Source organism: Pholcus phalangioides, unplaced genomic scaffold, assembly GCF_987345545.1.
Source record: "Pholcus phalangioides strain wild (caught in Gottingen) unplaced genomic scaffold, Ppha-v1.0 ptg000001l_1, whole genome shotgun sequence".
Taxonomy (NCBI): Eukaryota; Metazoa; Arthropoda; class Arachnida; order Araneae; family Pholcidae; genus Pholcus; species Pholcus phalangioides.
Window position 1 is genome coordinate 1,696,620 of NW_028301594.1, and position 26,610 is coordinate 1,723,229.

The 26,610-nt window shown below is 33.9% G+C and overlaps 1 protein-coding gene and 1 non-coding gene across 2 annotated transcripts in view; both read right to left on the reverse strand.

The window, feature by feature from the left end:
* The window catches only part of LOC149089644 (uncharacterized), a 123,585-nt gene extending 104,518 nt beyond the window's left edge, over positions 1-19,067 (reverse strand). The window contains exon 1 of the mRNA XM_089232876.1: positions 18,753-19,067. The gene's annotated coding sequence lies outside the window, so the exon portion shown is untranslated. The remainder of the gene's footprint in view (positions 1-18,752) is intronic.
* Positions 1,766-1,884, reverse strand: LOC149089645 (5S ribosomal RNA). The gene has a single exon (XR_016193203.1). It is a non-coding gene; the product is annotated as a 5S ribosomal RNA (ribosomal RNA).
* Positions 19,068-26,610: the final 7,543 nt, after the last annotated feature.

Consider the following 26,610-nt stretch of genomic DNA (forward strand, 5'->3'; position numbering starts at 1 on the left):
TAAAAACACTGGTCTTTTAAAAAAAAATTGCAGTGAAAAATGCAGCTTTTCTTATATATTCCTGAGAAGTTACCATTAAAAATTTTAGGTAACTCCAAAAAATTGTGCAGTAAGTACGTCTCGCACAAACGAACGTCATGTTTTGTGCGAGATTTGATTATACTTTGGTTCACTGTGAGCTTTTCGTATTAAAAGGAAGGTAATTTTATTATTGGCATGAAGTCAAATCAACAAATTTCCAAGAGTGTCAGAATTAATTAGACCGGCAGGTGAGTGACCGGGTACATTGTCAATGAATATTAAATAGCTTCATTTTGAACGAACTTGTTCAACACCGACAATAACGTTCGACTCGACGTATTAAATAGAAGCCAAACCATTCCTTAAAAATTGAAGCTTTGACTCCAAATGGTTCTTAAGCCCAAATAAATTTGCGAAATCTCTGAAAAGATTTAGATCTTAAGCTGCTTTCCGGTTTCTACTTTAAGTACCTTGAAAGTAAGATCACACAACTTAGCTTCACGTTGTGTCTTGGGTTTATGGGCAATATACAGGGTGTTCTGTTTATTCTTGTTAATGGACCGACAAACTCTCAGAGGGTTGTTAGTAGACATCAAGAGGAACGAAAATTGCAATGGAACATGGCGTCGCAAACCACGTTGAGAAAGTGAAAAGCGCGAAAAAATTACATGCAGGTTACGAAGTCACGCTGGAACGACAAAAAGTACAATAATAACTGCTAAAAGATTTATTTGATTAATTATTACAAGAGTTGTTGGAAGTGCCGGCCGCTGACGTCATTGCACAGTCTACAACAACGTTAAAACGATTCCCGGACGCGCTCGAAGATACCAGGTATTGCATTCAGCGATCAACTGGCATCCACCTTTCGTCTCCTCTGGACTCCTGCCTGCCTGCGTTTTTCACGATTTTCACCCTCTCAACGCGGTTTGCGACATCATGTTCCATTGAAATGTCTGTTCCTCTTGATGCCTACTAACAACCCTCTGAGTTTGTCGGTCCATTAACAGAACACCCTGTATTCTTACTTGATCATCACATTACAATCAAAATATTTCTTTTATCTCAGCTTGAAATCCATAACGCTTACGAATTGTGCTAAATTCAAGAACCGGTCATTTTTCACAGTAATTCCGAAATCACGTAAATCGGGGTAGCAAAGTCGGGGCATAACCATATAGCATTCTACAGGTTATTTAGTGATTTATGCTATGCCTAATAAAAGTCTGTATTTATTACGTATATTCGAAAGGCTGGAAAAAAGTTGTTGTTTTTTTTGCAATAAGCTGTAAATATTAGACATCGCTTTACAGTTTATCCCGAGTATACTCGGGAAACGTCTTTTGGGTTCCTCTTGTGCCAGTGTAATAATTATTTTGTTTTTTTATGAGTATTTTTAATTTTTGCCGAATAAGCACTCTTCGGCAGATATTTTTTAAATGTTCTTTTCTTTCAATTTCTAAAATAAAAACTAGACATTTACTGGGAGGAAAATATTACTTTGAACTCTTTTCCAAACAGCTCTACTTCACCAAACGCTAATTCTGGCCATATCGCTATGTCGCAATTTACTGCCATTAGTGAGATGGGTTGGAAGTGAAGGCGCTATCTATCGGTGGTCGCCTGAAGTTCGTTAAGGAAAATATCTTATCTATATCCTCCCTTGGGTTCGAACCCGGGACCCTGACAACAACCTTCACGATGGTAGACGAGCATCTTACCACCATGCCACTAAAAAAAGTGATGCCAACAGCACGCGGTGTTCCCAGGTTGTTACCCTCCCAAGTACTAACAGCGCCCGATGCTGCTTAACTTCGGTGATCGGACGAGAACCGGTGTTTTCAGCATGGTATGGCCGTTGGCTTTCCAAACAGCTGAGCTATTTTAATTTAGTACTTTTCAGTAACTTCTAGCATTACTGTTGAATTTGCTTGATGTGTCTATTATTACGGTCACAAATTCGGCTAACTTATTCCCATAATGAAACCAGTGCCGACTTAACGCATGGGGCCGTGCCCTGGGGCCTCAAGAGAAGAGGGGGGGGGCTCACAAAAATGAGAACCAACTGAAATTTTCGAGAATGTTCCAGGTAGGGCCTCCGAAAAATCAATTGGCCCGAGGGCCCATGACACTCTTAAGATGGCCCTGCATGAAAAAGGTGAGACTAATTTGGCTGAAATCTCTTCTTATAATGTGCAGAAACTTCTCCGAATTGTAAGAGAAAACGTGTCGATGTCAGACATAAGGGTGAATATCGTTCGCAAGTTTGGCATGTTCACATACGCTAACATAAGCCACGTATTTAAGTTTTGTTGAATTTTCCAGAAATATATCCATATAAATTTTCAATCAGTTACTCAATAAAAAATTTCTGATCGATCTCGCAATATGAATTTGGCCATTTTTACCAAACTTTACACTCACACAAGGACGTGTCTAAACACACATTCATGCAACAATTGACAGTAATAGCTGAAATAGTAACGTTAACCCGGCTAGAATTTCAATTCGAGAGAATCTAACAGGCAGAAAGTGCTTATTGAATTTAATGGTTGTCAAAAAATTCTGTTTTTGGAACTTAATCAAAGTTAAACTGCAATTATTGCATTTATATTTATTATACACCTGAAAAATACTCACAACGGACTGAAACAATTCTGTTTATCTATCTCATTTTACAAACTCCTAAGGAGAAGTTATTTCATTATGGTCAGGGTGACAATGTTTAAGGGAGAAAAATGCGACGAATTATATAATTATTATCGTTCATTATAAATACGGAAATATCGTTGGTTCTCGCTGAAAATATTGCTGATTGTCGGCGACATTGCCAAATATCGCTCATAAATAACTCTTGGAGAGAAGTACTGTTGTGCTACGTGGTAGTCTCAGCTTAGTGATTTGATATTTTAAGCGTCATTGACGAGATATCTCGTCTCCTTAAAAGACTCTTATTTTACCATTAAGAAGCCTACATATTTTGTTAAAATTATTCTCCTTTAATACAACACTTTTTCCTGTAACACCCCCTCCACCCCTCCGTCTGCACGTGCTAAAGATCGGAAGAAAGCCTATACTTCGTTTAAAAAAGTTATGGCATTTTATTAAGGTATTTGGGGATTTCAATCATGCCGCGGCAAGGTTTAAAATTTACCTCCTCGGGGGAAAAAAACAATTGACATGCAAGTATGAATATTCAATCCTATTCCGTATAATACAATTTTATAAATTATGCAAATTACCTTCTGGGGTAATTTAAGCGCTAAAAGTCAGTTTCATTCGTAAAACGAGGAAAAAGAAATTTATAATGGAAAATGTCAGAACTGACAAATTAACGGGAAAATACGGTAATGTCCCGTACCGGTCGTGTAATGAATGAATGCTTGCCAGAACTCTGCCGCCAGAGACTTATCCTTCTGCCGAAATCTCTTCCAGCCAGCTTCACCAAACACCAACTCTGGTCATATCGCAATTTACTACCCTCAATGAGATGGTTTGGAAATGAAGGCGCTGTCTATCGGTGGTCGCCTCGAATTCGTTTTAGGGGAAAATATCTTATCTATATTCCCCTTTCGGGTTCGAACCCGGGACATTGACAGCAACTTTCACGCTGGTAGACGAGCATCTTACCACCACGCCACTCGGGCGCCTGCCAACTTCACTGGTAATGTCAATGAGAAGCAAGTCGGAGTGTCGAAAATGTAATAAATCTTTCTTTTTTTTTTTTCCTAACATAAGAAATTTCATCATATTAAGAGAATGATCTGTAATTCCGGGAATTTCTTTGGAAATCCATACCAACGGATGCAAAAGCGACGAAAAATGCGTCGTTATATCAGAGTTCATGGTGTTTTCGTTGATGTTATATATAAGTAAAAGTACATCAATGTAATTTTACTTTTACATTGTTACTATTTTTGATATGTGTGTACCATTAAGAAAGAATTTCACTCGAAAATATCCTCCCTGGTTCGATAGGAATATTATTTACAATATCAAACGTAAGGAAAAATTTCGCAAAAGGTATTTTGTGACTAATACTATCTCTGACCTAGTACAATACAAATGTTATAGAGCTAAGGTTAAACTCTGCATAACACAAATTCATAAAAATATATTGATAATATTGAAGCAGCTCTCAGATTCAACCCAAAACAATTTTGGTCTTATTGGAACAATAAAAATAAGAACGCACCTAAGTATATGTATTTCGAAAACAATGTTTTATTAACAGACGCCTTGATTGCTGATGGTTTGGCCAAGTTTTTTGTATCGAATTTCACAACTTCTGAGAATGATTACAATCGTTCTTCTGCTTCAAACAACGACTTTCCTGTTTCTTCTGATGTTGTTAATATTATTTATATCTCCTTGAATGACATCAAATGTAGTATAAAAAGATTGTAGGGGAGTTGCGCCAGAAGTATTGATGGTACATCTTTTTATTTTATCAAGGCATGCGCTGGGCATTTGCTGTATCCACTTTTATTAATTTTTAATATGGCTGTTAAAAATGGGATCTTTCTGGATGAATGGAAGAAAGCAAGAATCTTTCCGATTCTTAAAAAAGGTGATAGACATAAAATTAAAAATTATAGAGGTGTGGCCATTCTGTCACACCTTTTGCTAAAATATTTGGGTCTATTTTATATGATAAAATCTGTGCTCAAATTAAGACCTGTATCTTATTTATTCCAAATCAGCATGGTTTCGTTAGAAATAGATCTACTGTTACCAATCTTCTTTCCCTCAATACCCATATTGTTGAAGCCATAGCTAATAAAAGCCAGCTCGATGTAATTTACACAGATTTCGCTGAAGCACTTGATCGTGTTCGCCACTCTATATTAATGTACAAACTAAAAAAAATTGATATCTGCGATGATACTTGTAATTTATTTGCTTCGTATCTAAAAAACAGACTGATTTTTGTATCTTTTGGATGGATTTTGTGCAGCATCTGGAGTCTCTCAGGATTCTATCCTTGGACCTCGATTGTTTCTCATTTTTATTAATGACCTTGCAGCTGCTGTTCATAATTGCTTATTATTTGCTGATGATTTTAAAATATTTGACTTTATTGTAAATTTTGAATCTTGTTCTATTTATTGTTCAAGATAAATTAACCCACATTTACTACTAGTGTATCGAGAATCATCTACACTTGAATATTAGCAAATGCTTTGTTATGTCTTACACTCGTAGGAAAAATCATATCACATACTCTTATTATATGGGAACTGATATTTTACAGAGAAGATATTCTGCTACAGATTTTCTTCATATTAACGACATTTGTAGTAATTCATATCACAAACTCGGTTGGCTTAAAAGAATAACTAAAGATTTCACCAATTTGGATACAATGTTTGTTCTTTTCAACTCTATAATACGATCAAAACTTGAATATGCATCTGTTGTTTGGAATCCTCATTACAATAATGATATTGATGATATTGAAATTATACAAAATTCATTTATTTATTTATTTATTTATTTATTTATTTATAAAACAAAGCTACAGGTTTAAACCCAATTACAGCTTGCAGTAAAAATAAAAATTTGCACAGAATAGAAAAAAACTACATGATAAAGTACACAAAAGACAAATAAAAAGTAACAAAGAATTACGCAAAATACAAAAATTCTATACAAAGATATATACAACGTAATCACAGCAAAAATCTTCTAAAGTCGGTAACAGACGAATGAAAAATATCCAGATGTTGAGGAAGCGCATTATAAAATTCGGAAAATCTGTTTACAGCACAGAAATTACCAATATTCGTATTATATGATTTGATGGCAAATAAACAATTAGATCTTGTATTGTGACACTTAATATTGAAACAGATTTCATTAAGAATCGGTATACAATCAATTTGGTTTGTCAACAGTTTCTTGTAACGAGCAAGTACTCTCTGCGTTTTTGTAAGCTACTGACATTGAAACTACTTAAGTTACTTAATTTAGAGCATATATGACATTACAATTTCAGCAACTTTTCTCCGACAAATTTTGTTAACTACCAGTCTCCAAAAGGGAAGAAATTTCATTCTTTTGAAATATTTCTGGAGGTTAGTTAATGGTAATATCGATTGTTCTTTTCTGTTATCTAAAATAGGATTCTTGGTCACACGGTACAACACAAGATCAAATAAATTATTTCATATGGCTCACTTTAAGACTGATTGGTCTGTCTTGTGCTATAAACAGATTTTGTATTTTGTATAATAGTTTACCTGACGAATTTGATATATTTGCAACACCTGTTGGTAAATTCAAAAAGCTTCTTCTCTCCGATTGATCAGCGATTTTTTTTTCTTTAAATGATGATTTCTTGTATTTTGACTGTTAAAATATTTCGTTTTTCTTTGTTTATTTATTTTTCATTTTTTTTTAATCGTCTCGTGTGTTTTTATTTATTTTCATTTTTAATTGATCCGGTGATTTTATACATGCCTTTATTTTACTTATTTGGTATTGACTAGTGTTTGTTTCTATTTTATGTATTTTACATCTGTGTATTGCATTCTATTCTGTTTGATTTTATTGTATTTACAATATTTAGGTCATACCTCGCTGTAATTGCATTGTTTTCTGTAGCGTGGTATTTAAATAAATAAAATAAGAAAAAAATAAATAAGCAAGATCATATAAAGGCAATAATTATTGACGTTATAGCCAGGGTGTCGTTATAACCGAGTTTGACTATTTCATATCATCATCGCTGGGTGCGAACGAAACCTGGATAAAAATAAATCCATATTTGCTATAATTGATTTTCTTCTTCCACAATTTCTACCAACCTAATTGTTTCGCTTCTTCACGCCTTGCGCTAATTCAATAAGCACAGACCGCGAAAGAAAAGCAGAAATAATAACAATAATAATCGCATGCCCAGAAACAACAACAGATCCAATCTTATCTGTTCACAACACCAGTGCTTATTAGAAGAAAAGAAGCCATCTTTTGGCATTTAAAGGAAATGAAAACCTCAGTCAAAGCAGACATTGGATGCCGCACAAATATTCGGAATTAAACGCCGGAAAATACCGAGAATTCAGCGAATCTGGAAGAAAAACAACTTCCGGACAGAGTAAATATTTGCGAACTTCTTTCAATTCTATATTCAATTAAAAAATACTTATATTTTATTTTCTAAAGAGAAAAAGTCTATTATAGTTTCTAAGCTTCGTGAATTTTGATTTGAATCACTCTATTCGAAAAATTAGTGTCCGATAGTACAGATTGTATCAATTATGTATCGATGATATCGATAAAAATAACGTTTTTATTGAAAAACAGGTGAACTTGATGAATTCGAACTTTGTTAATTCAAATTTTGATTGGAATTTGAGTTTTCTATTCAAAATTCAAATTGCCTGTTTAATTCGAATTTTACGAATTCCATTGGAGTTTTCTAGTCAATTTAAAGTTGAAATTGCCTGTTTATTTCGAATTTTTTTCCGTAATGTTTTGAATAACTCGAAGTTTTATTCAGATATGTCATTTGCAAAATGTCTCCTTTCTCAGAATTCATGACTAACTTTCAGTCATCTTTTTTCTCTTTTCCGTGGTTTACTGATCTTTTCCAGAACACACAGCTTAAACTAAAAAGTTTAGAAACAAGAAAATCTGAACCTCTTTGTTGTAGCTCTTAATAAGAAGTTATGATTTCTTTACTAGTTTCACACACTGGCTTTTTCCTTCTCATTGTAGCTGATGTTTTATCGGTCTTTTGATGGCTTCAGGTTTAAACGCGATTGTTCACCTCTAGAAAAAAAAAATCGTGTTGGTGGACTTACGGACATTGGTGAAGAAGTATATAAATTCAATAAAAGGAGGTACAAAATATTCAATGTAAAGTTACATTGACTTTTCCGATGAAGAGGATGAAACATATCAAATAGAGTAGTAGAGATCCCTATATCGACACTTGCAGAGACTACGGACATTATAGAAAAAATAAAGCAGTTGAAGCTCAAAAATCGCTTCTTTCATTCTCTAATAAAGCAATGTTCAAGAGCATCCAAAAGAAAACAAATGAAAATGATTACAAATGGAATGCTTTTAGTTTTCGTGATCATTTTATATTTCAAACTAATACTAGTTGCAATGAGAAGAAAACTGGCACAATGAATGATAGCACTCCATACATTTTTATAGTTTGTTCATTTGACTTTCTCGAAGTACAGTGGAACCTCCCCTAACGGACACTCCCTCTTAACGGGCACCTTCTGCTAACGGACACTTTTCTGATCCCCAGTCCCGTGGGATAGCGCTTTAATGTATTTTATTCCCAGTCGGCGGGCACTCTCGGTAGCGGACAGTAAAATCATACAGACTTTAATTTCTTTCCGAACTTTAGTTTATTAACTTTTTGTCATAAACCGAGAATATATCATATTCACCTAAGATTATGTTTAATTCCAATCTGGTATTGGAAAATAAATCATCAATTAACTACTTAATTATGTGAACATAACTATGGTCCAGGATCGTGAATTCGACTGGTGATGTTGGTTTTGTTTGTTGATACGTGTGAAGAACGCCAACATTACGAGACTGATAATGTTGTGTTGTTAAGAATATTCTTTGTCTCCTTCAAACTTATTTTAATTTAATTTAATTTTTATTAAAATTAGTTAATTAAATTTATTTCATTTAATTTTCATTGCAAAATATGTGTAGAGCACTTATCATGTACAGGTAAAAATAATTAATTGGTTTAACGAAGAGAAGGAAATGACTTACAAGGGGTTTCTGGGCTATCAAATCATCGTCTAAGGCCCGGAGAGAAACTGCCTTGGAAAACCAATACTTCGAAGAGAAGAAAAGGCGTACATTTTTCCTAATTTAATTAGGCTTTCCAACTTTATTTGAGAATTACACATGATCGAACTTTAATTTAATCATTCTTTATCGAGATGATTGGTAATTATGCATAACCACCGATGTATTACTTTTACGGTAACATACATGGACATTTTAACAGTGAAATGTATAGGAACCCTTCCCCCACTTCAAATGCGACCGAAGCCAAACGTCGTCTAAATGAGGTTCTTACTATTTATCGTACCTCCCCGTTAGCGTACAAAATTCTCAGTCCCGTCCGTTATCGAGAGGTTCTACTGCGCAGATGTCCTCAGATGGGTATTTATTGGATTATTCGAATTTCGGAAAATCCGAACTTTTTCGCTGTCCCCTTCAGCTTCGAATTAATTAAGTTCGACTGTATTCAATTACTGTGACTTCTCAGCTACCTCGTTGGACATTTTTCTTGTTGTGGCCTTGTATTTGTATTTATTTGTATCTCACAAATTTTACGAAATGCTCTCAAAAAAAATCCCTTCCCAACGGTATCCCTGCTGAAATTATTTTACAATATTGTCCTTCGAGGATAATAGTTAAAAATTGCCTCTGCTGAATTGGTTTTAAAACGAGAAAATGGTTTAACAAAACGAAACTCTTACTAGAATGCTCATGGTTTCATTACGATGCTTTCCCTGTAAAACGATTTGCTCTTGCTAATATTGCTCTAACATTGCGCTACATTGCTCTATGGTAAAACAGTTTCAAAACAACAAATAGCTTCACTAAAATGCTTTTTGGAAAAAAAAACAACAATTGTTTTTCGTGAAAATGGCATCACAAAACTGCTCCCACAGGCTACTAACAATGCTATTTGACGAAATGGTTTCGCTACGATGTTTGTGGGGAACATGGTGTCACAACAATACTTTCAGAAAAGAATATTTTACAACAATGTTTTCAGTGAAAACGATTTAGCAGCAATGCTTTCTGAAAAAAAAATTATTTCGCAATAATTTTCTAACAAAAATTGTTTTCAGAGCATCCAATGTCACACAGACACATTGTAAAATTATTTCACCGCAGTGCTTTTAATAAAAATGTTGTTTAGGAAAATGGTTTCATGATAATGTTCGCATAGAGATTTTTTTCACAACAATGCTCGAATAGAAAATTGAGCTCACAACAATAATCGAAGGGAAAATTGTATTCACAACAATGCTCAAAGAGAAAATTGTTTTCACAACAATGCTGAAAGAGAAAATTGTTTTCACAACAATGCTGAAAGAGAAAATTGTTCCAAAACAATGCTCTGGCAAAAAATTATTTTAGAGCAAAAGGTCTAGAGAAAATGGTGTCACTGCATTGCTTCACCCAAAACGCTACTATTTGAGAAAATGGTTTCATAACAATACGTGCAGAGAAAATGGTTTCGTAACAATCTTCAAAGAGAAAATTCTTTTGCAACGATGGTGTCTAACATTTTTTCTTTCTTTTAGAACAGAATATCTGGTAAAATAGTATCGCTGGAGAGGCAATGGTAATGCTCGCAGGAAAAATATCAATAGTTTCACAATAATGGTTATAGAGAAATTGGTTTCACAACACACACACAATGCTATATCAAATAATATTCTCAAAACAGAACCCTGATGTAATAGTGTCGCTTCTGTGCTTTTCAAACAAATGCTGTTTGAGGAAAATGCTTCCGCAACAATTCTCTCAGAGAAAATGATTTCAAAACAACGCTCTAACACGAAATAATCTCAAACAGAACGCCTGTTAAAATAGTCTCACTACATTGCTTTTCACAACAATGGTGGTTTAATAGAATTTTTTTCACAACGATGCTCTTAAATAAATAGGATTCAACAACAATGCTCTCAAAGATATTTGGTTTTACAACAGAACTAACAAAATAGCTTCACTACAGAACTAATCGCGAAAATTGCTTCACAATAAATCAATCCAAATAATTTCACATAGCAATGCTCTTCTAAAAAGCCATTTCACAACAATTACGAAATAGTTCCCCGCTGTAATCACATCACATCACTCTTATACCCCTCTGCTCATAGCACTTCATAACAATTAGAAGAAATATTATACGTGATTATGATACCCCAGCAACAATACCAGCGTCAACAAATGTTTTGCAATACTACTGTTGATAACACTTAGTTTGGAACAATGCTCTGTAAGAAATGTGGTTTCACAAAAATATCCTTGGCAGCAAAAGCATATTCTAACAATCTGAAATCTTTGGCAACATAGTTTTCATTTAAACACAGCTTTTCAACGCGATATTATTTAAAATCTACTTCTTGCAACTGTGTCTAAAAAAGAAAAAAAAATTACTCGATGAAAATTTGGAATTTGGATTGAATTTTCCCGCCCCCTCACAAATTAAATCGTAAAAAATTTAATAAAATGTTAATTTATGTTTTGAATTAACACAATCATTTCTACAAACACACAAATACTGGTTTGTTTTAAAATAAACAATTCCAAATTACCATTGTCAGTTCTAAAGTGATGAATGTACCAATAATCTGCAATTTACGTATTTTTAATTTAATAATTAAATTAAACTGAGAAAGAACAATTATACAATTATACACGATTAAGTTAACAAGAAAATCTAATAAAAAGCAATGAAAATTGATTGAATTTTTTCAGGTGGTTTTAGATTGTTGAATGTCTTTGAAGAAAAATTAATAACTTTTTCTTAATTATTAACAAAAATTTAAATACTTTTTTCTATTATTGCCTTTTTTCGCCTTTAAAAACAATAGGTATCAAAAAATAACAGACATGAAAAACTATTCGTAACAATTCGTTTTTTTTTCGGTATACCAGTAAAGTAGCATAACACAACAATGATATTCAGTATACACCTGCGCCTTGCTTTCAATAATCCATTTTTTAACGCTTAATAAAATACATCAGAAGTATTCATAGAAATGCCTATAAAGTACTGTTAACGACGCTTTAGCCAACAGTTTTTTTTTTTTATAATGCTACTAACATTGTTTCTAATGGTGCTTTAGCCGGCTATTCTTTCAGCAATGTTTAAATCCAGCAATTCTTTCAACAATGCTTTACCCTATAATTTTTTAACAATTTCACTAACATTTTTTAATGATGCTTTAGTCAACAATTATTTTAACAATGCTTCAGCCAGAAAGTATTTCAACAATGCTTTATCAAAGAAATTATTCTAGCAATGCTTTAGCAAAGAAATTATTCTAACAATGCTTTAGCAAAGAAATTTTTATAACAATGCTTCAGCAAAGAAATTATTCTAACAATGCTTTAGCAAAGAAATAATTCTAACAATACTGCTAGTAATAGTCTTAACAATAGTTTAGCCAGCAATTCTTTTAATAATGCTGCAGACAGAAATTGTTTTAACAATGCTATTAGTAATAGTCCTAACAGCAGTTTAGCCAGCAATTATTTTAGCAATGCTTCTAACAATTTCTTACAATGTTACGAATGAGTTTTAACACTTTCTTAAAATGTTCTTTACAATGTTAGTAGCAATGTTCTTAATAATAGTTCACTCAATAATTTTTCAAACAATGCTTCAAGCTGCAATACCCCCCCCCCCCTCCCCACGATCACTAACGCAGGATAGCAAAATTGACTTCTCAGACAAATTTTTTCGATCAACTCAACGAAATCATTGCATCAAACATTTTGTTATAATTTCAACAATACTAAAAAAATATTCATTATTAAATAATCTAATTAGCTATTCCTTTAACACAACCTGAAACATCAAATTCATTGTACCCATTCCACAACGTCATAGTCAACGACGTGTAAAATAGTACGACACACGACAACAACAAAAAATTTTACGAATTACAGAATCCATTGTTTCTCGTAAGCTTATGGTATCCATTGACTGAAATTCGATTTCGAAGCACGAATGAAATCGCCTTGTCCGTTCTGTGTAATGTTGTCGGTTGTAATACTCCTACTTGTAGATTTATTGGTTCATTTCCAATCGCGTCCGATCCCTACAAGCCCCATTAAGTATTTCTATTTGCCTTCTTTTCTCGCTCCCACAGGAACATCGAAATTTCTGATCACGTTCTTGTAACAATCGCTTTTTCACACTAGATATTTTTCTCTCTTCTTTACTTCTCTTCTACATTTTCGGTGTTTTTTGTTCCACCTGGTTTTATCGTGTATATTTATTACGATCATACAAATTTATTAGCGATTTGTGTATGGAATTCATCCGTAATCCAGTGGGATTTCGCCTTGGCGCAGACAAAGACCATTAAAATACAGGGTGTCCCATGAATTCGTAAATGGTTTGAAAATATATGAAATTTAAAGGGATTGTTATGTTACGGTAAATGTTGTAAATATATCCGGTTATCGTGAATAATCGCAGAGTATTTTGGTAAGTTTGATAAATTTCCTTGAATGTATGACTTACCGGGAATTATGAGCAGAACCCAAGTGTCTGGCGAATTTAATATGTACTAAAAAAATTATCACATTTACCGGTGATTATGCGTAATACCCAAGCGTCACGTCAGGGTAAATATGATAAGTCATACTATTAATTTTACGATCGCAAAAATTGTTGTCATTATATTGGAATCCGATTATATTCCTCCCACATACTGGAGCCATTTGGATTTTTCTTTCATATTTACCAAATTCACCAATCACACTAATGTATTATGCATAATCACAGTTAAAGACAATAAATATCAAGTATTTATCAAATTTACCAACGACACTTGGGTATTATGCATATTCACCGGTAAAAGTAATAAATTTATCAAACTAACCAAGACTTCCTGTAATTATGCATAGTAACCGGTTATTATGAAAAATACCCAATTTATCACATTTATCGTAACAGTTATATTTGAATGTGGTTTGCGAAAAAACTGTTCTCACAACTATGGAGTTTATTTTTGGAACAGAAAAATGAAATTAGTTCAGATATTCGCCGATAGAGAGTGCTGCACGGCAGCAAATCAGGAGTGATTAAACCTGGACCTTTCTTCGAACCCTTCTGTGTCTGAAACGTTCGCAAACCTTCAGCCGGTGATTCGTGTCTGAGGTAAAACAACTTCACCCCAGTAGTGCTTTATCCACCAATGTCAACACTGCAATGAAAACTTTGCGTAAGCTCACAGACAAGGAAAATTCAGAAATGAGCTGTTAATAATTGTCACCCTGCATTTTAAAGGCCTCCTATTTGCATATTTCTAGTGATTCCATTTCGTGCAGCGCTCTCTATCGACCAAAATTAGACTTCTACCTGCAAAAAAAAGAACCCCTTCCCCTTCGTGAGGCTATTTTTTCGCAAACCTCATTCAAATGTACCATATTCCTCTTTATAATTACAAGTAACATTACCAATACCTCTTCAATTTTTATGAATTTTTAATGATTTTTAATTTATGAATATTTACAAATTTATGGGACACCCTGTATATCTTATACTTCTATATAGGACAGCTTTTTCCCCCACCAACTATTTATTAGCATAAGTGGACATCGGAAAGTTAGAAAAACCGGTTAAATGAATGTTTTTCCATTCCTAAGGGCCCTACATTAGTTATTCCCCCTAACATACATCTCAGACCCCTAACGTAATTCGTCTACAACTCATGGCATGCGGAACCACACGTAGCCTTCGAAGATTTTTACAGTACCTCGCCGGCGAAAAATGTGACATAGCTAAATAATTTATAGAAAAATTCTGAAAAAAAACGCATAATTATTGCAAAAAAAAATAATTTTATGATACGTATTTGGAAAAATTATTTCGAGATGGAAATTCATAATTGATGAAAAAAATTTCCAGATTTAGTGAAAAAAAACTCTCATATTTCACCTAGATTCATATTTGATGATAAAATAATCTATTTCAGCATTGAGAAAAGTCTATATTTGGAGGAAAAAATAATTTCCCAGAATTAATGAAAATTCCTATTTTATATTAGAATATATAAAAGTTGATCAATATTATAGCTTCCCCTCTCCTCCGTTTGACTCGGAACCCTGGGCCCCACTTTTTAAGATGCCATCGTGTGAATCTAGATACCGCAGTATAACTTGATGTCCCGTGGGTCTCGTGGAAATGTTTTTGGCCCGAAATGTTTGAAAAAGGTTAAATACACTGACCTCACATTAATACAATAAATATTGATCGGATAAGCAAACAAGACTAATTATTCTCAGTCCGATATCTTCAAACACAATGTCAAGATGTGAACAGTAAATTTTTAAATTGATTTTCTTGTTCACCTGTTTGTAAAAAGCATGCGAAAAAAAAACGTTTTTTGCTGAAATTACGCATGCAAAAAAATTTATATTCCATAATTATGTTATAGGGGTACATTTACAAAAAAAATTAAATTATGTAATTTCAATGGCGTGTCTTGAATTTCTATATATATTTTTTTTTCATGTCTACCTGTTTGCACAAAACATGTACAAAAACATATTTGAGAAAAAAATTTACATTCACATTATATTTGCGTGATTATTCAGTATTAAGGAAATATAACAAACACCAATTTCACGGCCATTTGACACTAGACCATCAAGGAAATGTAATATAGTTTAGCATTTTTTTCTATTTTATGGTGACAGATTTGTTTCCTTACCCAACTATATTACTAGTGCAAGTGGATATCGTATAAAAGGAAAAATTGGTTAAATGAATATTTTAATGCTCCCGTATCCGTTAATAAATGTAATAAATATCGGATAAATGAATAAAACTGCGTATTCCCGGTCACGTATCTTCAAACGCAATATACAATGTCGGAAGTAAACAATGAATTTTTACATTTGTTTTCTTATCCACCTGTTTGTACAAAGTAAGGGGAAAGTGTGTTTATGTAGTAAAAATTATGAGTGTCAAAAAATTATGCGTCATAACCTCTTAATACAGAGTGCATTTCAAGCAATTACGTAATTTAATTGTATTTTGCATGATTTTCGATTTCATGTTGTTGTTTTTTTCATATCCATCTGTTCGCACAAAACATGTATTAAATTTGATTAAAAAAATTTTTCGTTAAAAATATTGTATTACCGTAATTATTCAGTATATTCAAAGAAAAATCAGCAAAGTAATTTCACTGTATTTTTTCACATTACACCATTACAGAAATATAATACAGTATTCTGTATTTTTATGGTGACGCGTTTTGTTTAATCCGTTATTATAAGTGCCAATGATTATCGGGCGAAAAGTAAAATTGGTTAAATGAATATTTTTCTAGTCCCGCTCAAATATACATTAGCATAATATACATGGAATAAGTGGATAAAAAACTACTTATTCTCAATCGGATATCTTCGAACGCAATACACAATGTCAGAAGTGCACAGTGAATTTTCAAATTTATTCTCTTGTCCGCCTGTTTGCATAAAGCGTGTAAATAAACGTAGTTGAAATTACGCATGCAAAAATTTTCTATTCCATATTATGTTATAAGAGCACATTTTAAGAAATTCAATTACGTAATTTCATTGTACTTTGCGTGTCATAAATTTTTTTTCTCCATGTCCATCTGTTTGCACAAAACAGGTATAAAATGCATGTGATAATAAATTGTATACGTTCATAAACATATTTAAGTAATTATTCACACAATATTGAGGAAATTTAACAAAACAATTCAAGTATATTTTTTATGACTATAGTATAAGTGGATGTGGTGTCATGCTTTCGGTCCCAACAGTATCCACTAAAGAAGTCTCGATTATATTATATTTTGAATTTAAAAAAGTTACAAAAAGATAAATTCCACCAGTGGAAATCTAAAATCTCTCTTATCATGACATATGTCGCTGAATATTATTCAATGGTATATCGTACGCTATTTTTAACAGAAAATCAATATTTCAAATCTATATTTAGAAAGAGATTAAAATGTTCGTATTGATTAAGAAATACTTAAATATCAATTAGTGATGATTTCGGGAGTGATTATTGGTGGATTGGAATATTGTCGAGAGCACTTCACTGACTAATTATATCCCGTATTTATTATTTTTTTCATACAGTTCCGTGAAGTGCAGTGGTTAGGTGAGACATGCTTTTCAGGAGTTTTTAAATGGTTTTGAAAAATTTATATAATTACGTTTAAGTAATTATTAAAGGGCTTCTGAGAAACTTATTAATTATTTTTGAGAAATTTTGTATGAAGGGAAATATAGAAATAACTTTAGAGAAAATCTTCAATGAGTGAAATTTCCATATTTTTTTGGGAAACTGAAAAATTATCATCGAGAAATTTGTTCATTTTTAAGAAATTTCTGAAATATATTTTCACTAATTTTTTTTTAATTATAAATAAGTTTAATTACTTATATAATCACCAATTTATATAAGTAATAATTGAGGAAAATCTCCACATTTTTTGAGAAATTTCCTATCTATAGATATTCTCATATATATATTTTCACATAACTTTTAACCAATTTTTAAATAATTTTAAGTCGATTTCCACATAATTTTTAACCAATATATGCATAATTTCGGAGAAACAACTATTTTTGAGAATTATTTTATGATGCAAAATAGCTAAATCATTTTTCAGAAATTTTCAAATAATTTTTGAGAAATATACAGCAATCGCATTCAGCTAATAATTAAGTGTGGTCATATTTCCAGTTACACGTGAGAAAGTAATCAAATTTGAAAGTTTCTCAAAACGCGAAACCATATGTTTACTTCATTGAAACATGTACTTCAGTCTAAAATAAGACTCATAATAAATTATATTCCCAATGTTTGAGAAAATTTTCCAAGAAAGCATATTAGTATTCAGTGTATTGAAAGTTTTCAATTACTCTAATTCAGCGCATGAAAACAAAATTTTATTCGACAGTACGGAATTTTCAAAATTTTAACAATGAAAATTTCTAGTATTTACGGTATCGTAAGCCTTTCAAACAAACCGGAAAACCACACGCATCTGTTGCTCTTCATGTGGAACAATATGTATAAGAAAAGAAGACAGTACAGACCTGTGGATCCTCATGAAGACCATAATAAAGCCTATACTGAATCCGGTGACATCACTGAAGTTATGTCATTGATAGTGATGATAAAATAATAATGATGATGATGACGATTGCTGCTTGTGATGTGTGCTGAGTGTGTGTATTGTGTTCTTATATGTTTGTATGTTATTGAGTGAAAGAGTGAGAGGGAATGGTGTGTTGTGGCCTCCAGAAGAAATTTCTAAATAACAATAGCTGAATTTTAAAATAATTTTTAACAATTTATGAATAATAGTTGAACGTTTACCTATATTTTGAGAAATTTTCCACCCATAGAAATTTTCAGATCAATCTTTACATAATATTTAAGAATTTTTTAAGTAATTATTGGTGAACATCTAGCCGGTTTTGTGTGCAAAAATTCGTATGAAGAGAAATTTCCAAATAGTTATAGCCCAAGTTCTAAGTAATTATATCCAAATCATTTTTGAGGAATATACAAAATTTTCGGCAATCACATTTAGCCAATTAAGTATGGCCATATTTTCAGTTACACGTGAGAAAATAATCAACTTTAGAAGTTTTTCAGAAAGTAAAACATATGTTTACTTCATTGAAATTGACTTCGGTCTAAAATTAGACAGATAATGAATTATAATTCCAATTTTTCAGGAAATTATTCAACGATTGATTGGCCATTACCAAGTCAGTCTAAATTGGACGTTTTTAACTACTTTAACGCAGAATGCAAGAAAAAACAAAAATTTTCTATTATACGGCGATTCCGAACAATTCCAACAATGAAAATTCCCAGTATTTACGGTTCCATAAGTTTCAACCAAACCGTAAAATCACACACATCTGTTGCTCTTAGTATAAAACAATATGTATAAGGAAAAGAAGACAGTACAGACCTGTGGGTTCTCCAGTGTTGTCGTCATGAGGAATTAAAAGAACGAAAAACAACTATCGAAATATCTCCTGTTGATAATCAAGATTATGATGATGATGATAATAATAATAAAGCCGATATCGAATCCGGCGACATCATTGAAATGATGTTATTGGTAGTGATGATAATAATAATGATGATGATGAACGAATCGCCGCTTGTGAGTGTGTGTGTGTGTGTCTTGTGTTCTTGTGTTTGTATGTTAGTGAGTGAGTGAGTGAGAGCGAATGGTTGTGTGTTGTGGCCCCCGCGAGCAGCTCGCGCTGCATCCATCCCATATTGCCGCCGCTCACTCGCTCGCTCGTTGCTGCTCGTTCCTTGCATTGTTGTGCTTCTCGTGGCTCATCGTAGTCATGGCAACAGGTAGAGAAAATCTTCTTCTTCTCCCCACTTGGCCCCGTGCAAATCTCCCAGGTACTCACGGGCCCTGTGTGAAGAAGCTGGAACTTCTCATTGAGAGAGAGAGAGAGAGAGAGATCCTCTCCGTCTTGTCACCGCCATAACTGGCGGAGATTTCGCTCTGCCGTGATTTATTATGGGTGGCTCGTCATCACGGGAAAAAGAAAAAAAAAAGTTTTCATCTTCAGTCACCTGTGTGATGAGTGACGACCTCATGTAGGCTGATGATCTTAAGTGATTATTAAAGCCATTTGTGTGTATGGCCTAGCCCAACTTTCATAAATTCGGCTGAATCAATTTCTCTTCCCACCCATAATGATTGGTATATTGAATCTGACTCGGTGGCTAACCTTTGGTGACAAAGCCACTTGACCTGTCTGTAAGGGCGTTTACCTTTCACGTGACTTTTTTTTTTTAGATGTTCGTTTCTGTTGTCTAGAGTTAGTGTCTGGTTGAAAATATCGAAGACGTGTTGAATAGATAACTCTGAACAACAAGTTTCTGCGTCCGAAACAAAAATAGTTATAATTGTCACTAGGGGGTGTGATAAACACGAATTTGACCATTAAAAAGCTGAATTGGCAAATGGTTTTCTCTGAAATTCACATTAAATACATACACGAGTGCATAGCTAACAGCTGGCACCGCAATTTACTGGTGAACCGTTGATCCCACAGGCATTCTTCCAATTAGAAAAAGTATCCAAATATCGTGTAAGCCTCAGATACGTCATTAATGTTGCAAACGGTTGTGTAGTTATTAAAATTAAAAAAAATAACTTTTAACATCCTGCTCCCAAAAACGTCTAATTGGAAAGTTGTTGCCCAGTCTCTCCTGACTCCAACAGAAACATTTCACGTTTTTATGAGCAATATTCACTGAGATATTTGATTTTTAAAAAAAATGAAACATTTGGAAAAACACCAACACACTGACTAACGGAAAATAATTTGTCCCTCTCATTTTGATGCTGTCCTTTCCTAACTTTTCTCCTGTTTTTGAATATCTCAAAGAATATTGCTCTTAGAAATGTAGAATTTCTTTTGTTGGCCTCGGGAAGAAACTGCAACAACTTTTTAATTTGCTTTTCAACACATATACTTTTTCTACTTGGATTGTACTACAATATATCTCTAGAATCAACGGATCGCCAGTAAATTGTATTGTTAGCTGTTAGCTGTGCACCTTGTACAATAACACAATATGATGCATTATGAAACACAACAAAAGTAGGTGTAGAAAAACAAAATAAATGTACAGAAAAACCAATACAAATATATGTAGAAAATTCACGAATACATAGAGACACAACATCATTGTACATAAAAACGCAACACAAATACATAGAAACACAAAAAAATACGAAAAAATGCAAATGTATTACAGCACAATAGTTCATTTATCAGCGTCTGACACGTAATTACTTCGCTTTACTTGGGTATTTGAAACATTTCTTACTGCCCATTATTAGTCACCCAGCATAGAGATGGACCATTTTCCCTGTTAAATTTATGTTCTATGTTCCTTACCACTTTTTCACCATACAATAACGCTCGAAAAAGGCACTTTTTAACGAGTAATAGCTGAAAAACAAGAGCCAATAAAACTTTTTCGTGGGGATATTCGTGTTCAGCAGGTCAGAATCGTACTTTCACATGTCTGATGAAATTCCATTGTTCTCCAGCGTTATTAAAGCCTTTTGTGTTGCCTAACCCGAGCGTGAATCAATTTCTCTTTCCGCCCGTAATGATAGATATATTGAATCTGACTCTGTGTGGCTAAGCTTTGGTGACAAGTCACTTGACCTGTCTGTAAGGGTGTGACTTTTTTTAGATGTTCATTTCTGTTGACTCGAACTAGTGTTTGGTTCACAACATCGAAAATGTGTTGAATAGATAACTGTTGGCCTGTCTTATGAGCATAAAGTGATGTTCGGAGGGGTCTCTACCTGGATGGAATGACCAGTCTACACACTTTTTCTTCTCGGAAATTTCAGTATCAGATTCCATAATAATGAGCCCCCCCCCCTCTACAGGCCTCGCCTTAGTGGGCCCATGAACTAAAACGGCACTGGATAACTTAAACTTTATCGCTTATCTGCGTTTGCAGAGTTCCATTCTGGAATATATTCAAATATTTCGTGATCTACATTGTCAGAAATTGGTTTAATATGCAGGGTGAGTTCAAAAGAAATATACACTTTTAACATTTCTTTGGAAATTTCTGAAATAAAGGCATTTTAGGATGGTGGTCCGTTTCAGTGCCATGCAAAGGTTTGTGGACACATGGATGAAAAAAATCTGTCACTCTTTAGTCAGTAATGAACCTGGCACTGCGCATTTGGTCACCAAAAAGTTCGAATCGTATTTTCAAGCTCAACCAAACTTATAGGAAGTAAAAAAGCCAAAAACCCTGTCCTTGATATGATCTTATAAACAAGAGTTTTTAAGAGAGATCCTTGAGTATCCATTCAAAAATTCCAGGTGGGTCTGGAAATTTTGAAACCTCTACTAATTTCTCTATAACCTCTCTATATTTTTATATTATATATAAAAGGTGCCTCATAGTCATTTCTCTGTATTTTCTTTATTTCGAACGGAATTTAAAATTTGGTGCTGTTTAGCTATTTGTTCACATGGCCTATTTGTTTTTCGCGGCGGTTTGCCATATTGTGCCAAAAGTGATATTCGGAAAGTCACGTTATTATTTTCTTAAAGCACATTTATATTTCCTCTCAGGTTCCATTATTCACAACTTTAGTTCATTAATCATGACGTGCAGTTTTTAACGGTTTTTTTTCAACAGCATTCATTGTAATCTCAATCTGTATGAAATTCCGTCTGGCATGCCAATTTATATTCACTAAGAAGGAAGAAAAAGGACTCATCTGTCTGAAATGTGTCTATTAATTTAATTTTTTTTTTTAACATTTCAGTTATTATACTGATTTTAGTTAAAGCTCGTGAAATTTATTTTCTGAACAAAATATATTTCTTTTTTTATTTAATTTTCAGTTAAAAGCTAGCTTATTTGAACAAGTTTTTAAATCAATAAGTTCTCGTAAATGCCTGTTATTTTGTTAAGATAAGTACGTTATGAACTTCATTGCTCATATTACCTCCACCTGTTGGGAATATGGCCAAGAGTTCTTGAAAAACACGATTTTTTCATATTTTCCGTTGAGATATCGGTTATTTTGATTATTTTTATTCTTTTAACAACATTTCAAAGCATTTTTTTATCATTATCGGTTTTTCGGAATTTATCAGACAGGCTTCAACAAAAATCATTAAAGCTCAGCATGGCCATATTACCCTCACTCACTTTACACTGAAAGTCCATGGCATTTATTTTATTAAAGGCAATATGATAAGGCTTTGCCCCATAGGAAATGTCACAAGACGAAAAGTTCAAACTTCTTGGTGACCAGCGATATTGGAGCCGGGGAATTCCTCTGCTATGTATTTTGCAACACAGTGCCGAGCACCCCCGAATTCACTCAGAAATCAAAATTCCCTACTAAATAAATCTCAAGATGAACACGTACAGATCTAAAACACTTCTGACACTATAGTTGCAACACGTATTCATATCTGTTGATAGATCATTGTCAAAACAGATTGTCATCCATGTTCTCGCGAATTTTTGCATGCCATTCACACGAATACCATCTAGTAAAGTCGGCGCCGTCTTCTTCAAATTTCCAATTTGGTATGGTTGTAAGCCTGGATCGTTGAATTCATATTTACCATATGAATTAGAGTTTCCACATGCAACATTCATAATTTAAACAAAGAAATTGTAGACATAATATGAACTCATGTAGGAGATTTCCCATTGCCTGTAGGTGTATATATGTAATATTTAATTTCATGAAGTTTTAAAGACTATTTTTTTTAAGCTCGCTCTGCAATTATATCTTTCAGATTTTCCGACAACACTTTTAGTATCTTCTTTCGTGTCTTGAGTAGAACGCATGATAAGTGCCCATCATAAATGAAAGACCAAGTGATGTCAAATCTCCGAGAAAAATAGACTACCACTACTATACCAGACATGCACCTGGAATTTCTAATGAATTGGTGCATGCTTGAATGTGCGTGTACATTTTGTGAACCTAACGTGGTTTGTTTCTGTGTAACGCTTGTTATGTGTAGTGTGCTGCCATCTGCCATCAATATTTCTAACTATGAGTGAAGTGTAATGATTGAAAAATTGTACCGTTGTGTGGGCCTGTTTGTCTTTGTGGCAGGATATCAGCTCAGCATTTACGCCTCGAATTTGCGAACCACAGAAAACCAACTTCGGCCGACCATCACTGTGGCAACGGCGGGATTCGAACCAGGGTCGTCGCGATGCGAATCCGTCACTATGACTGACCATTCGACCACCACAGAGGCGGGGAGGGGCAAACTACAAAATTTAACATCAAAGTAAAAAAAAATTAAAAATCTTCAAAGATTTAAACTGGAATAACTTTATTTCAATAACTAATACATGAAACTTGATCCGCAAATACACACTCTCAACGCGAATAAATAACACACTTTATATCGTCATGAAAATGTTAGGAGGGTCGAGCGAAAATGGACTCCGCACAGAATTGAAGTTGAATCGTCTCGGGGGAGTTTCATTCTTTCTGTCGAACGAACAATCACGATTCGTTCTACAGCAATTCGATTTGTGGCCCCAAAAATGGCTTCCGAAGTAAAAGACAAAAAGAAACTACTAAGGAGAAAAGGCAAAGACACTTCTCTCTCCTTTTATTTTGTTTTGCCTCAATGTCGACGCTCTTTTCTTTTAGAAAACGAAACATTTGACCCAAATTTAGCATGTCCATTCCTTTTTTAAGCCCAAGGCAATTTTCCTTTTGTGGTCGTGGAATTTCTTTTGTTTATTTCGGCTATTTTTATAAAGTGTCGTTGTTGCGTTTTTGTTTTTGTTTCCTTGGAGAAGCGCAACGATACGGGCATTATCAGTACTTCTGTTTTCTTATTACTTCTTCAAAGAAATTCCATCCTAGACCCCCCCTCTTCGAAAGACTTAACATTTTTGTGTGTGTGTGTGTGACCCATTTCACTTTATCCTTATCTCTTATACTTACGTGCCCTTCGGATTAATGGCGTTTCTTAAAAGCAATATGTATACTCTTCAAGAATTGTTTTTTTTATTTTTACCCTGAAATTTCATGATAACGTACTGTTTTTTGGGCATGAATTTTCAGAATGGAGATTGATAGTGTTTTGATGGGAGGAACTGGATGTTCGTTGGTCAGTTTTTTTCCCCGTCGAATTTTTGAGACTGTATGTGCAGAATGATATAGTTCAGAATGTTGATTGGCTTTCGTGCATTATGCGGCGGCCAAACAAGAAATTATCAGCAAACGATTAAATAATTTTATTTTGATTTGGGTCATTTTTTTTTCGGAGCAGTGAAGATTGAGAAAAAAAATGTTTGCTCATTTTTATATGGTTTGAAATATTGTTTTACTTTGAAGTGTTCTCATCAGCTGCCGTCTGTAATCTATTTGTGGCGTAAAAACTTCTAAATATCAGCGCTATATACTACACAGTGTGTCCTGTAAGTGATGATACGGCTTTTATCGCATAAACAGTCCATCGTAGAAGTATAGTTTCAATTTACAAATGCTCAAAAGGTTTTCAACAATTACCCTGTATCGGTTTTGAGAGTGAAAATACAGTGTGTAACAAAGTAGAAAAATCTAAATTTTTATAGGGTTCCCCGTCCTCTAACTTTCAATTAAAAAGTTGTTGCCTTGTCTTTCCCGAGGCCAACAAAAAAATCCAAGTTTCTAAGTGCAATATTCTCAGAGATATTCGAATTCAAAAATCGGAGAAATGCATGCACACACATCTGTGTATCGGAAGATATACCAGGTGCATGTGCAGTTAAGTAGCAGTAGTAGTAAACAGTTTCAAAAGCTATCCAAAGGTAGATGGTGATTCGAAAAGTTATTTATCCGTGATTAGCAAACTGATAAGGTATCCATTCCTTGAGTGGCCAATTGAAAAATTATTCACCTTTGAGTTGTTGTCCAACTGAAAAAGCTACCTTTCTTTAAATGACACGTTCAAAAGCAATTCATCTTTGAGTGGTAAATTGAAAAGTTATCCATCCTTAAATGGCAAGGTGAACCGCTATCTACCCATGAATGACAAGTTTAAGAGCTCTCCATCCGGTAACAGCGAGTCGAAAAGCTACCAGTCCTTGAGTGGGAAATTGAAGAGTTATTCATCCTTGAATGACAAGAGCAGAATGACAAGAGCATAATCCACGCGTGAATGGCAAATGGAAAAATTATCCATCCGTCATTGGGAAGTTCAAAGAGTATACGTGCTTGAGTGGCAAATTGAAAAGCTATCACTCCTTGAATAGCAAGCTGAAAAGTTATCTTCCCGTTTATGGCGAGATGAGATGCTATGCATCCAAGAATGGCAAGTTCAAAGCTATCCATCAGTTAATGGCGAGTCAAAAAGCTATGATTCCTTGAGTGGCAAATTGAAATGTTATCCCTCCTTGAATGGAAACGCTATTCATCCATGAATGACAAAGCTATCCATCCGCTGTTTGTGAGTCGAAACTCTATGAGTCCTTGAATAGGCTCGAGTGGCAAATTGAAAAAAATCCATCCTTGAACAGCAAGATGAAACGCTGTCCATCCGTGAATGGCAAATTGAAAAGTTATCAATCCATGATTGACAAGCTGGCAGATACCTTTTCCTATCTGACGAGTTCAAAATCTATCCATTCCATGAATAGCAAGTTGAAAAGCTATCTATCCTTAAATGAAAACCAAATGTTTTTTTCCTTTTTCTGCCGTTATGGAATTGATTTCTTCATGTTCAATCTTGAGTTCAGCCTGATTGTATACTGTTCAAGCTCGAAAGACAGCAGTTTTTAATATGGAAATTTATTCAATTTTCCGTGTTATCAAAATCTGTAAATTCTCTAATATTGGGAGAAACTGGATCACATGCGAGAGAGATTGTTCATACCTCTCTGACTAGATAAATATGTTATCCCCAGCGTATAGAAAAAATTGAAAAAAAAATAAATACAATAAATATCATAGAAGTCTGCTTGTCAATATCCGAGGAATGTGCGATTTTTTCTCTACCCAGAAAAAAATATGATCGTCATTTGTCAGGTCAAAAGATCCTTATATCCGCACTCCACTTCGGCCGGCTAAGCTGTCATTTATGGCCCGAATTTATCATGTACTGTTATGATCCGCTCGCTCTCGATTCCTTTTTCTTACTTTTCTCTCCTCTATCTTATCCCCATGCGATGGTAAATAATGTTGAGTATCGTTCGTGGGTCGGTCATCAGGGCGATTCTCAGCTTGAAATTACGGTCCTTAACGTAAATAATGATCGCTATGAGAGGAGAGCTGATTACCT